General features: G+C 40.4%; 1 protein-coding gene across 2 annotated transcripts in view; it reads left to right on the top strand.

Annotated features, from left to right (window-relative positions):
- The window catches only part of BZW2 (basic leucine zipper and W2 domains 2), a 56,669-nt gene that overhangs the window by 298 nt on the left and 44,374 nt on the right, over window positions 1-11,997 (top strand). Inside the window, exon 1 of one of the 2 annotated variants that reach the window (XM_079299988.1) lies at window positions 7-291. The exons of the other annotated variant lie outside the window; for it this stretch is intronic. The gene's annotated coding sequence lies outside the window, so the exon portion shown is untranslated. Of the gene's footprint in view, window positions 1-6; window positions 292-11,997 lie in introns of those variants that run through there. 2 annotated transcript variants of the gene reach the window in all.

Genomic DNA, 11,997 nt, shown 5'->3' with positions numbered 1-11,997 from the left:
TGTCCTCCCCCAGCTTCCCACCCGGTGCTGCTGGAAAGAAGGAGCCCGTTCGCTCTTGACCCTTGTTTTCAAGTTTAGAAATGCATTCCTCTTTTATTTTGTCTCCTCGTTTTGGCTTCTCCGCGGCTTCTTCGTTTTTCCCCCCCGGGGAGGTGCCGGGAGTGGTGCGGGCGGGCGGAGGCGCCGGTGTGTCAATGTGTCCGTCCTTCACTCCTCCATTGTCTCCCGCCGTCGCCGCTACCGTCGCGCACGCTCGCCCTCCCCGCCCCGGACCGCGCAACCACCGGACAGGTGCGGCCGGGACGGGGAGAGCACCGGGCGGGAGCTGTGCCGGAGCCCCGCCGGCCTCCCGCGGCCGCGCTGCCCTGGCGACCGCGGCTGCCGTGGGGCAGCCCCGGCCGGGCGGGCGGGCGGGCGCGGCGGCCATGGCGGGGCAGGGCGGGCGGCGGCGTCAGAGCCCCGGTGTCGGTGCTGGAGCCTGGGTTCGGAACCCGCCGTTCGCGGAGCGCTGGCGGCGCCGGCTCCGCTGCGGGAGGGCGGCGGTGCGGGCTCTTGTGCGCGCCGGCCCTTCCCTCCGTGCTCCTGCTTTCCTGCCTTTTTATGGCATCGCTTGGTTGGGTGGTTGGGCTTTTTGTTGTGTTATTTTTTTCCACGCAGCGAGAGCGTTTTGTTCGGCTAAAGCGGCCGAATGGAGCCGTGGTTTTTTTGTGCCACGGCATCGTGTCTCCAGGAGGAAGCGGGCACTGATGGATCGGGAGGGGAAGGAGCGCGCTCGCGGTGTTCAGAGCGGTGCCTTTTGTTGGCGCCTTTCTAAAATTAAACTGTTGGTGGAAAAATAATCTTTGTTACAGATCCAACTTTCCACTATTCCAGCGGAAGCTCGCTACGCGCTGGCACGATCTTGCAGATTCCCTCCAAGGGACAGGGACTGAGGTTTAATATTCTCGATTTTTTGCTTGTGTTTATACCATAGAAAAGAGCAGGACCCTGGTACTTGGTGCTGAGTTTTACCCTCCTTTGCCCTACTCTTCGATGTATATTTTTTGTATCCTTCCTTTTAGGGAACCCACCTTTTCCCTGTAACTGGCTTTATCAACAAGCCGAATTTTTCTTTACTACTTGCAGGTCATTTCATGTTTACTTGCATATTGAAATTTCTCTTTCTAATACTAATATTGTTCTCTATTTTGATATTTGTTGATGACTTGTTGACTGACTTTCAGAAATGGTGAAGAAGAAGCATGCTCTCTGAATATAGTATGTCTGTGTAACTATTTCGGTAAAAAAAGCAGAATGTGATACAATTTTGGTTTACCTAAACAGCCAAATTGTGTACGTTTCCGTGATTTTAAAAACCATGGAAATTCAGGGAGGTACCACCATCTAGTTTTACTTGCATCAGCAAGTGTAAATAAAGCAGATTGGTTTGGGCTTCAGATTATAACAGATTCCCTTGGCTTTTTTTTGTGGGAAGCAAAAAATGTCTAGAAAGAAATACCATTGAAGCACAAGTGCTTTTAATATTCTGATCCAGAAAATGGTCCCCATGTTGTGCTAACAGAAGTGTGTCACTGGCTCAACCATAAGGGCTGAAATTAGAGTTTAAGTGGTCTTTTGTTGGTTCACTGCAGGGTGTGAATTTTACCTGCTGTGAACAAATTTTTTGATACTACAGTGCCCTGACAATCTCTGTGGCACTATTAAATAAGAAGAGCCTTCAAACTTCCTTTTGCATTAACAAGAACAACCCAACCCAAAACCTGTTATGCATTCAGCACACAAAAGTATGCATATTAGATTCATTTTATTTAGTATGAGAATATCCTTATTACCATCCTACCCTTGTTCACAGAGGCACACAGTTTTTCCTTGGCAGCCTCACTGGATCTCACTTGGTGACTAATGCTACAGGAGTGATCCATCTGCATGGGTAATAAAATACTTTCAGTGCTAGTTAAAACATGTTTCTTACTCTTACCTGGCTCCTGTATGACCTTCAATCCTGTATTATCCAGACATTTCACAATCTCCAGTTTATCCTTGTGAGATTGTGATAAAGTGGCATTGTCTCCATTTTATGGACATAATTTGAAGCATGGAGGCAACAAGTGATTTTTTTATATTTTTTTCCAAGGCAATGTCGGGAGTCAGTGTGAGGGCAGAGAACTGGAACATGAAAATGTGGATTCTGTGCCTTTGTGTCTTGCCCCTTAATGCATTTTCTTTTATCTGCTGCATTTGTTTGCTTCACATATTTAAGATGTGTGTATTGCTGCTCGGTAATTAATAATTCATATTTTGGTATTACAGAGGGAGAAAGAAATGTTAACCTCACTGTGATTCAGAATATTTTTTAAATTTTTAATTAAATATTTACATATTAAAAATTCCCTATTTCCTCATCAGGTAATACATGTGATACTTGTGATCTGTGAAGCAGGGACCAGTGGTGACGTTTTTCCCCAGCAGTTTGCTGGTTTTACTGCACTGAGGTGTGCTCATGGGGATTTGTGATAGTTATTGTTACCAATGTATAGATGATCCTGAGTGCCTATGTGCAATTGTCTGGAGTAAGATTCATGCAAGAAAATAATAAGGATTTCTTTAATTAAGTGACATTCATGTGGGGAGAATGCACAGAGCAATAACCTTTTTCTTGGGTCAATTTGGGTAGAAGAGTCTGCCCTATGTCTTGGAGAGTGCACCATAAAACTCTCAGTCTTTGGACGTGGAAGGGAGGGAAAGGAAATGCTGAATTGGTTTCACTGTTTTTCTCTCAAATGACCTACCTTCACCTTTGTCTTGGAGAGTTGCCTGAATTCTGGGCATGTACTCTGCAGAGGTTAAAGATCCCATAGTCTCTTTCAGTGCCTGGGCCTGGCAGGGTCAGAAACCTGTCTGACCCACTACATTTTGTTTTGGGGAATGTAAAATAATAGGTCAAACAGATATGCATAGTTTTGTGACTTATTTCCTAGCTCCCATTTAACTGGTTCAGCTAGAGATTTCCTCAGCAAGAAGTGGTGTCTTTGTGTTTACCTTAATATTTGACAGCCTGAAGTAGGCTGTTAGGCTTTTTAAATTTAGATAAATTGTGTGTATGCAGCATCCCATGATTATAACTTTCATGACTGCTTGAAAGAGGACCACTTCTTTCCTGTTTTTGAATGTGCTTCATGGTTTTGTTCAAACCTCAGCCCCCAGTTCCTGTTTTGGGAGCCTGTGAGGAATTGGTTCCTGTTCAGCCTTGACCTGCAATCATGCCTTGACAGACCTGTAGTGTCCCCTGCCATTGTCTTTTTGCCAAGCTGAAGTCATCAGTGTATGGAGTCATTCCTATGTAAAATCCATTCCTTATTGTTGCCAAGTGTGTTTTTGTAAATTAGCTCTGTCTTCCTGCATGCCCTGGGCAAGAGGAAATCCCCTTCAAGTGGAGCTGAGCCTTGCAGACAGACCCCCACTGAGTTTTGGTCCTGCTGTCTCCAATCCTTATAATTATATCCTGGCCAAAGTTAAGAGGATCTAATAGGATTATTCATTTAGATCAGTTCAAGTTCATGCAAGTTCAAGGGGTTTTTATTGCTAGAAACATCCTCTGTTTTTCCTCTCAGATCTCACAAATAGTAATCTGTGGATAAGTTGCTTCCGCCTGCAGTTGATTGGCATTGTGTAACTTTGACTTCCTTAAGTGTTTTTATTTTATTGTAAGGTTTTTTCAACTTTCATCTGTTTCTGGATCTCAAGGCAGCCACTTGGTCTTTGTTATGATCTGCAACGTTGCTAAGGCCTGTTTTGTACCAGAAGGTAGTTTATAAAACCACAGAAAAATAACTGAAACTGGTGAGCACTGGTGTGTGTTTTTGAACACAATTGGTGTATGCACAATAGCTACACACAAGGTATTCCTGAAGCCAAAATGCTCATCTGAGAGCTCAATGGAGATCTCCACCTGCTACCAATTCCTTGTGAGACCTTGCACAAAGTTAGGGTTTCTCTACACTTGGAACTTCAGGAGCAAATCCCAGGACTTGACTCTAGCTGTATCCAAAGTCTGGCAGGATGACGTACGTTTCTCTCATCTTCTGTTAAATCCTTGACTTGAAGGACTCTTACATATATGGGACAGAAGGACACCAAAGTATTTTCCAAAAGACTATAGGATGAGCACAATTGAGGTGAGCAGTGCTCTCCAGCAGAAAATGCAGGTCAGAGCAGTGTGAAAAGTACCAGTTTGGGGCTTGAAAGTCTGTGTAATGGTGAGGAACTCCTGTCTGAGCTTAGTAGTCTTATTTAACTTGGTTTGCTACAAGACTTGACCTGATTGAGCAGAGCCAGCTTTGGTGATTTTGCTACTAAAATATATCCAGAACAGCAATAACCTGTAGAATTTCCTTCTAAGAAAACTGTTCACAAGTTTATTTTTATATGCTGCAAAGTGCATTTTTAAACATAGCCTTTTTTTTTGGTGTGTGTGTCTTTAACTGCTAACCATGGCAGGCCATGTGGCATCTTCCCACAGGGAGTGAGGATTAACAGACCAAAGAAGAAATTTCAAGGTGCTCAGATATTGTGATGATGGTCATGGACAGTGTAAGTGCCTTAGAAGAATGTGCATTTGTACTACCTGGTTAAAAGCTTCCTTTGAAAAAGTCAGCATTGCTTTCACAACAAAATCAGATATGTGAACCTCTTTCTTCTTTTATGTACACCTAGCATAGGAAACAATAAATTGCTCTTTGGCAGGTTGAGTTCACATTCTCCTAATTGTTTGTTCTAGGTGGTTCTGGTCTTGCTCAGACAATAGATGTTTTGTGCTTTTCATTTGTAGCTCTAAGTCACTGTGGTTTTCTTGAATTAAAATAAATCTAAGCTTTAAACAAATTGTTTAATGTGAATTCCATGTAGGTAGGTACTTGCATTATTTGGAGGAGAAGGCATACAAGCACTTTTTGCTGTTAAAGACTGAGATGTGTTTAGTGACAGCAGAGCAATATGTGTCAGAGAATGACCTTTGCAAAACTAAGTTTTTTCCCACTTAAGGTTTGCAGGTGGTAGCAATAACCCAGTAATGTATTAGCACAGCTTCTGTAAGAGTTAGTTCGCAATGGCTTTTCAGATGGCTGTTCCTAAAATAAATTCAAAAATTCAGAGATATAAAGCAAATAAAATTACTTAAAGCTGCAAGGGAAATATATCTGTGTGTAGAAGGAGCTTGAAAAATCACAGCGCACATAGAATTTCTACTGGTTTTGGGGATTCATGAGTGCAATACTGGGAAAAACAATGTTAGCATTTAGTCAGTGACAATCAGTCCTTTTTTTGGCAAAGAATGGTTGAAGGCACTTGGGTTAAACATTTAATTAGATCTAATTAGTGAGTAATTTTTGTTAACCTCCAGACAGGATTATTTAAACTCTGCTCACAGTAATGTGCAGATAGATGTACCTCTTTGTAGGCTTAAGGTTATTGTTTAGGACAGAGGAATTAGATCATGCATTGAATGGATGTGTGCTGTTAAATTCAGATTGCTTTGAGACATCATCTTTTATTCCTCATCTTATTTTCTGTCCTCATTCCTCCTGTGCAAATTCAAGAATTCCTACATCTGTGTTTCTCATAAGGCAATAGGCTGTCACCCACATCTGTCTCTCTGCCTGAGCTTACAGGTGAAGTAATTTCATTTTGATATTTTCTGAGCAATAAATCACCTGTGCAGTGCCATGGTTGCCCATTAAACTGTAGATTTAATTTCTGAAACGGTTTCTTTTTCCATGTGATCCAGTGTTAATTAAAAATGACTCTTCCCCTCCTACTGCAACAGTAGTTACATGCTAAAGTAGTAGCTATCTGTTTAAAGATAAATAAAATACTCAAGGATCACTCTGAGGTAATGCTGGTGTGCGAGAGGAAAATTGACAAATGAAAACCATCTATTTTTTTCTCCCTAGAGAGAAGACTGTGGAGTGCAATAATACTCTGCCATGCCTGAAAACCTTTTGTACTTGCCATACTGTAATTCTTAAATGTAGCTGTAGATCTTGTAAGAGACTGCAAAAGTCAAAAAGCCAGACAGAGTCCAGTACTAACGTACAGTGGTGTGATGGCCATTTTTCTGCACTGTGGTGTTCTTTACCATTCTTACATGCTGTACAGCAGAGAGAAGAATGAAACACTTGAGTTTCAGGGTTTAATGGCTTTGGTCTTCTGTAAAGAGTGGTTGTATAGTGCAAGCACAATAGAGGGAACTCCTATGTTTGTAACAGTTTGCTGGTAAAACTTCTGATTTGGATCGCTGTTTGTGATGTGGATGGTTAAATCCAAGTGTGGCAGCTCATGTAGATCAGATTGCAAGACTGTTCTCACTCCATCTTTGGATACATTTTTGTTGGCTAAGCTGGTTTTAATAAAGTAAAAAGTCCTCCTCATGTGTGCCATATAAAGTAAATAACCAATGTTGAGTTACCTTTTTTGATTTTTAAATTACAGCAAGTCAGGAAAATGCTTCCAGTAAGTAAATCAGTAGTAATTCCTACTTCATCTATGAGAGCTTTTAGTTACTCTGTGTCTAAGAGCGTTTGAAATTACAAATGTGTTTGTCTTTTCTACTACAGAAACTGTAGAGTGAATTTTAAAATGCACTGTGTCCTTCTTACATATGTTTTGGCATTCTGTGTAAGGATTTGCTCTGCAAAATCCGAGCTGTTCTTAGGTTGGATGGAGAAGTTTTGTGTAGAGATCGCTTACAGTTTTTTCTGAGTCGTAGTGGCAGACAAAGATTACTGCTTTTATTCAGCCTGTAAGATGATGGATTACCTCTAGTGAGAATTAAGGCTGAGGACAGACAGGTCAGGCAAAGGAAATGCTAGACACGGTCTGGGACAGAGGTTGGCCAGGGACATTGGAAGGAAGCATCTTGTGTGATGTCTTGAATCTCAACGAGTTACACTCTTCTGCAATTCCTTCAGCTACTGCAAGCAGAACAATTAAATATGGCTTTGGGGTTGTACTTGCTTGTAATAACTACTGTCTCGTGTTTTCCTTAGATGTGTTTTCATGCAGAAAAGAAGTCTAAGCCATTCAACGGTTTGTAATTTGCAAGCTAAAGTGATCCTTTCATTTTAAGTTTTGTTTCCATAAATAAAATCCTCTAGTTCTCTAGAAATGTTTTTAAGAGGGAAGATATATTCAGAGCATTCAAGTTACACATTAGTCATTTTCTTCTGATAAAACACAGGGGTGAAATCTTGGGAAGATTCTACTGAGCATTAGGTACAGAGCTTGTCATTTATTTTCTCTACCATTTCATGCCTTGAGCAACAGAAAATTACTAAAACAAAGTATGTTATTTCTTCTAAATGCTCGAGGGGAAATCAGCCATTTAGAAGAAGGGATGGTGAGTTTCTTTTCAATATATAACCTTCTTTGTATGTACCAAGATTGATGTAAGTTTGGTTTGAGTCTAGTTGCTGTTTTTTTCCATGTCTCTGCACCTTTCTGAAGCCTGTGTTAAGTGTCTTTTGTCTTAGGTTTCCTTTGAGTATATTTTCCTTAATGTATGGTTTCTTGTGACTGTGACCTGAAGATCCCAAAATCATCAGCCAGTGCTGTGGAAACCCAGTGTTGTGCTTTTGAATACCATATTCTGCCAAGATGTTTGTGGATTTCTTTCTCTACATTTTATATGAAAAGAGGCTCCAGTCAGTGTGCCCCCAGGGCCATGTGAGTTCTTGGCTCTGCCCTTTAAATTTATCATCCCACTCATCAGACTCAGCTCCTTCCCAGCATGAGGAAACACCTACTTCTTGACTATCTTGTTTTGTGGGGCCTTGTTAAGAGGCTTCATGAGTTAGAAGAAGGAAAGGATGCACATAATTCTCTAGAAGATCCAAGGGAAGGGTTTTATTTTGTCAGTTGTTTTATTCCTGCTGAATTGGTTTAATGGTCTATGCTGAAAAAGTGCTGTTTTCCCAGTGTACTCTGCCATCAGTATGTGAATTTGCTTTGCTGTTGTGCCTCTAAGATTCTTCATGATGACAGTGGACTGTCAGTGGATTGGTTGGTTGGTGATTCACACACAACCATGCTGCATGCTCAAGGCACCAGACTGTCAGGTCTCTCTTGTCAGGAACTTGTCCAGTTCTTCAACTTGTATCTGTGAGCAGTGGTTCCCAGCTCACTGAAGCCAAAGGTGTCAAGCCAAAGCATTTCATGGGTAGCCTGTTTGATGTTAGGATTAGTTTAGTATCTTAATGCCCTCTCTAAGCTGTATAATGGTGAGGTATAGGAAGGCCTTGTTCTTTCCCCATTTTCCTTTGTCCTGTCAGTTCAAACAGTTGTTGATCTTGTTAGTAGGTATTGGCACTTCAAAAGCAGTGTTATGGTGTGAGAAGACACGCTAAAGTCTTCTGAGGGTGATGGTGATCTTGGTGATAGGAACAAAAACTCATGTTCCCCATTTATTGTTTTCAACATACTTGTTATATTTTTTATTGTAATCCCAAGATAAATTATTTAATTTATGTTGAAAACTAGGCTACTAAATTACTGAGTAAAATACCTTAATTCATGTTACTAACACTTGGTTAGTAAAGGTTCATGTTGATATATTTTTATCTGGAATATCAACTTTGTTTTTGAAGCATTGTCAAGAATAGCAAAAAAATACCAGTTATTGCAAAACCTCCAGTTGAGAGTCATGTTGAATATCTGCTGTCTTCTGTTTAAGAATTGAAAAAAAAAAAAATAGTTCAGGTTGTCAGTTCTTTTTTACTCTCCCTTAACAAAGATCATAGGCTAACTTTACTAGTTATTCAGCTCTACAGAGTGTATCAAACTATGCAGAGCAACATTTGAGGTGGGATACAAATGCGTTGGTTTGCATGGCTTCTAGCAGTCAGTTCACTGACATGGAGAGTTTGGCTGATCCAATGACTGAACAGCTCTGCATTATTCTAGGATTTAGCTAGGTTAACTGCCATGTCTTTGTGAAGCCTCAGAAGAGTCAGCCAAGCCTTTCACTCTGGTTTCTCAGTCCATCGAAAAAAAAAAACAAAAACCTTTAGCTGTTTCATTAGTAAACCTTTTACATTCTTCATATCTGCATATCCATAGGAAGTGAGTTGTAGAAATCTAATGTAGCTTTTACTGGTATTTTTGCTCTCTTGTACATATGTATGTATGCATACACCTACAGATACACATTCCATGGAACTCTTATTAGGTTATCTGCAGAAGTAGGTTGCTGATATTAGTCTTTCCAGTGCTTGAACAGTGATGCTGTAAACAACAAAATAGATTTCCCTATTAATAGTGTTAAATATCATTGTGCCCTGCTGACGTTGACATAGGGCAAACAACCAGAAAGTGGATGCATGCTTTCTCTGAAGGAATCAAGGCTGTCTGGCATAGTGATGCTTTATGCCCTTTAAAAAAGATACTAAACATATTCTGGTTAGAAATCCATAACTCCTGCAGTAATGCTTGGCTTCAGAAACTGGGTTGGGAGTGGGTGGATGGCTGTGGTCTGATGCTGAGACTGTGCTCTCAGCATACTTGTGGTACGCTGGATTTTGAAACTTCTCAACCAACAATGGAAGTTCTTTGAATTATTTCAGAGAGATAAACAAGCAAGTCTGCTGAATTGATGATAGAACTGAATAGTGAAGAAATTGTAATTGCCTTATTGTTAATCTTGGGTGAATAACTAAATTCCTAACTCTGCCTGAAATGTTTATGGGTATCACTGAGCTGTAGACTTCCACACAGATGGCCAATCTGCAGGTGTGAAGTTTGATCTGATTCAGAAACCTAAAAAGTGCCTTAAATCTGAAACTGTGAGGTGGTTTACCCATCACTAAGATGGGCAAGCAGAATAGTTTCGATAAGGTATTTTCTGGAGATGGTTTTGTTTCTTCTTATGGTGAAATTAGGCATGAATTACAGAGTCAGACTAGGTGTTCATTTTTAAAGGCAAGTCAAATTCAGCCCATATTTGGGTTCTGACAGTTGGCTGTTTAGTCAAGAAAAGTCAATAGGGGTTTTGGCTTAGTTGACTGCCTTCTAAAATGACTGACATTGAAACAGGGAGTGGTCCTCACAACTAGTAGTATCAATTAAATTGCTGGGTTTTGCATTGAACTGAGCTGACTGACAGCTCTCTGCTTCCATTACCAGTGCGTGGGCACAAAGCACTGCAGTGTATTCAGCACTGCCTGCTGCCTCTGTGGTGGAGTGGGGTAAAATATTATATACCTGCTCTGATCTACATCTGTGTGAAACAGATGTCTCAGTAACTTCTACTAGCTTCTTGTGATTAAGCTGTTAGGGGATGATGCTTATACTGGAAAATAAATACAAATTAGTGACACAACAGGCTAGTTGCTCTAGCATAGAATTTTTTCTTCTACCTCGAGTGATTTGCATTGTTGCTTTGTTTGACTTCTTTTTGTGGCAGTATTTCTTAGTTCTGAGATTTTGGCCACCTGTATATATAAATGTGTTTTTGAGAACCAAGTTTTCATCAGATTGCAATTATCAAAATTGCATATAATTACCACTTTTTTCAGAAGCAAAACTTAAGAAGCATTCATAATAGCCATTGCTTGCAGTGCTGTGTTTGTAGATAGACTGTGTATTCTTTGGGTTCAGTTTGATGTATTTCAAAGTCTCCTGAATATAGATTACCATCAAAGACATTCTTGGTTCTATGCATTTATATTTTCAGATAAGTCTTGTGTTCAATGTCATTTATATTTAGATACAGGATGGAAGAAGATTAAGAAAAGCAAAGATAACTGTAAAAATTGAGAGAAGATGCAATGCTTTGAGAATTTTCAGAACTGTGTCTGTGTATTATATTCCAAAATAAGGGAAACTTTGCCATACATGGTTGCTTGGCATTTGAGCTTTGGGTTACCAAACCAAAACTGATCTCCCAGTTCTGATATGTGAGTAGTGTCAGAGTCCAGTACTCTATGATCAGCATCTTTTAGATATTCCACATGTAGAGAGTATGATGTTTAATATCTAATTTCCTCACCTGAAGATAGTTCATGTTATGTGGGATTTCTGTTTTAGCAGAATAAGAAAAAATTATACTGAGAATGTCTTACAATTATAAATGACACATAACAAAGTAAAGCAGTTGCAATAGACCATTCAATCACAATACCAATGTGATTCCCATTGCCAGTCTTGACAATATTCTCTCTGGGCACCCCCAGTTTTTGGGAGGAAATACTTGGCTTGAATCACAGTATGTCTCAAAAGATTTTTGCTCTCTGAAGAAAACTGGTTTGAATGTTTCCCCTCATCTTACAAAAAGCTACTAAAGTCCTCCTGCAAAATCAGTAACACAACAAGCTGACCCAGGATAGTCCTCTTGGGATTTTTGTTTACTTTTTCTCCTATCCTGACCTTACTCAGGTGCCACCCAGCTCTCAGTGCTGTTGCCATAATACTCTGGTGGAGTATACTGTCATGGGTGAGTAATGCTTGTCTTGTGTTTGTCGATTTAAAAGACAGCCTTCTCATACCAAAGCTTGGCTTACTGGGAGAAATTTGTTTTGGGTCTATAGTCTCATCTCTGGAAGTGGCCTATAGTGTTGGTAAGTGAGAGAAGAAAAACAAAGAGAACAGAAAAAAACTCAACAACAATTTAGATAGAAGGGAGTGCTACATTTCTCTTTCATGTCCTGTCAAACTCACAGCAATTTTCAGGCTTAGAAAGTTGTATCATTCCTGTGTTTAATAGCCCCTGATAGACTCTTCTTCCAAGAATTAATCTGAGAACTTTCAGGTTTCCACATAGAGGTGAAGAAATGCTGTTCTGGAGTAAAACTGAATGCTGGTATGAGAGCTGGCAGGAAGTGGGTAGGATAGCAAGTGTCTGCTCAGTCTGTAATAGCTATTTTTCTGACTCACCTAGCAATAACATTGATTGTGTAGGCACCCCATGGGTGGCCTTTATTTCTTTTTTTCCCCCAACACGTAGCTTGG

Source organism: Erithacus rubecula, assembly GCF_903797595.1.
Source record: "Erithacus rubecula genome assembly, chromosome: 3".
Lineage (NCBI taxonomy): Eukaryota > Metazoa > Chordata > Aves > Passeriformes > Muscicapidae > Erithacus > Erithacus rubecula.
The sequence above is the reverse complement of the archived record's forward strand: the minus strand, read 5'-3'. Positions and strand labels throughout refer to the sequence as shown.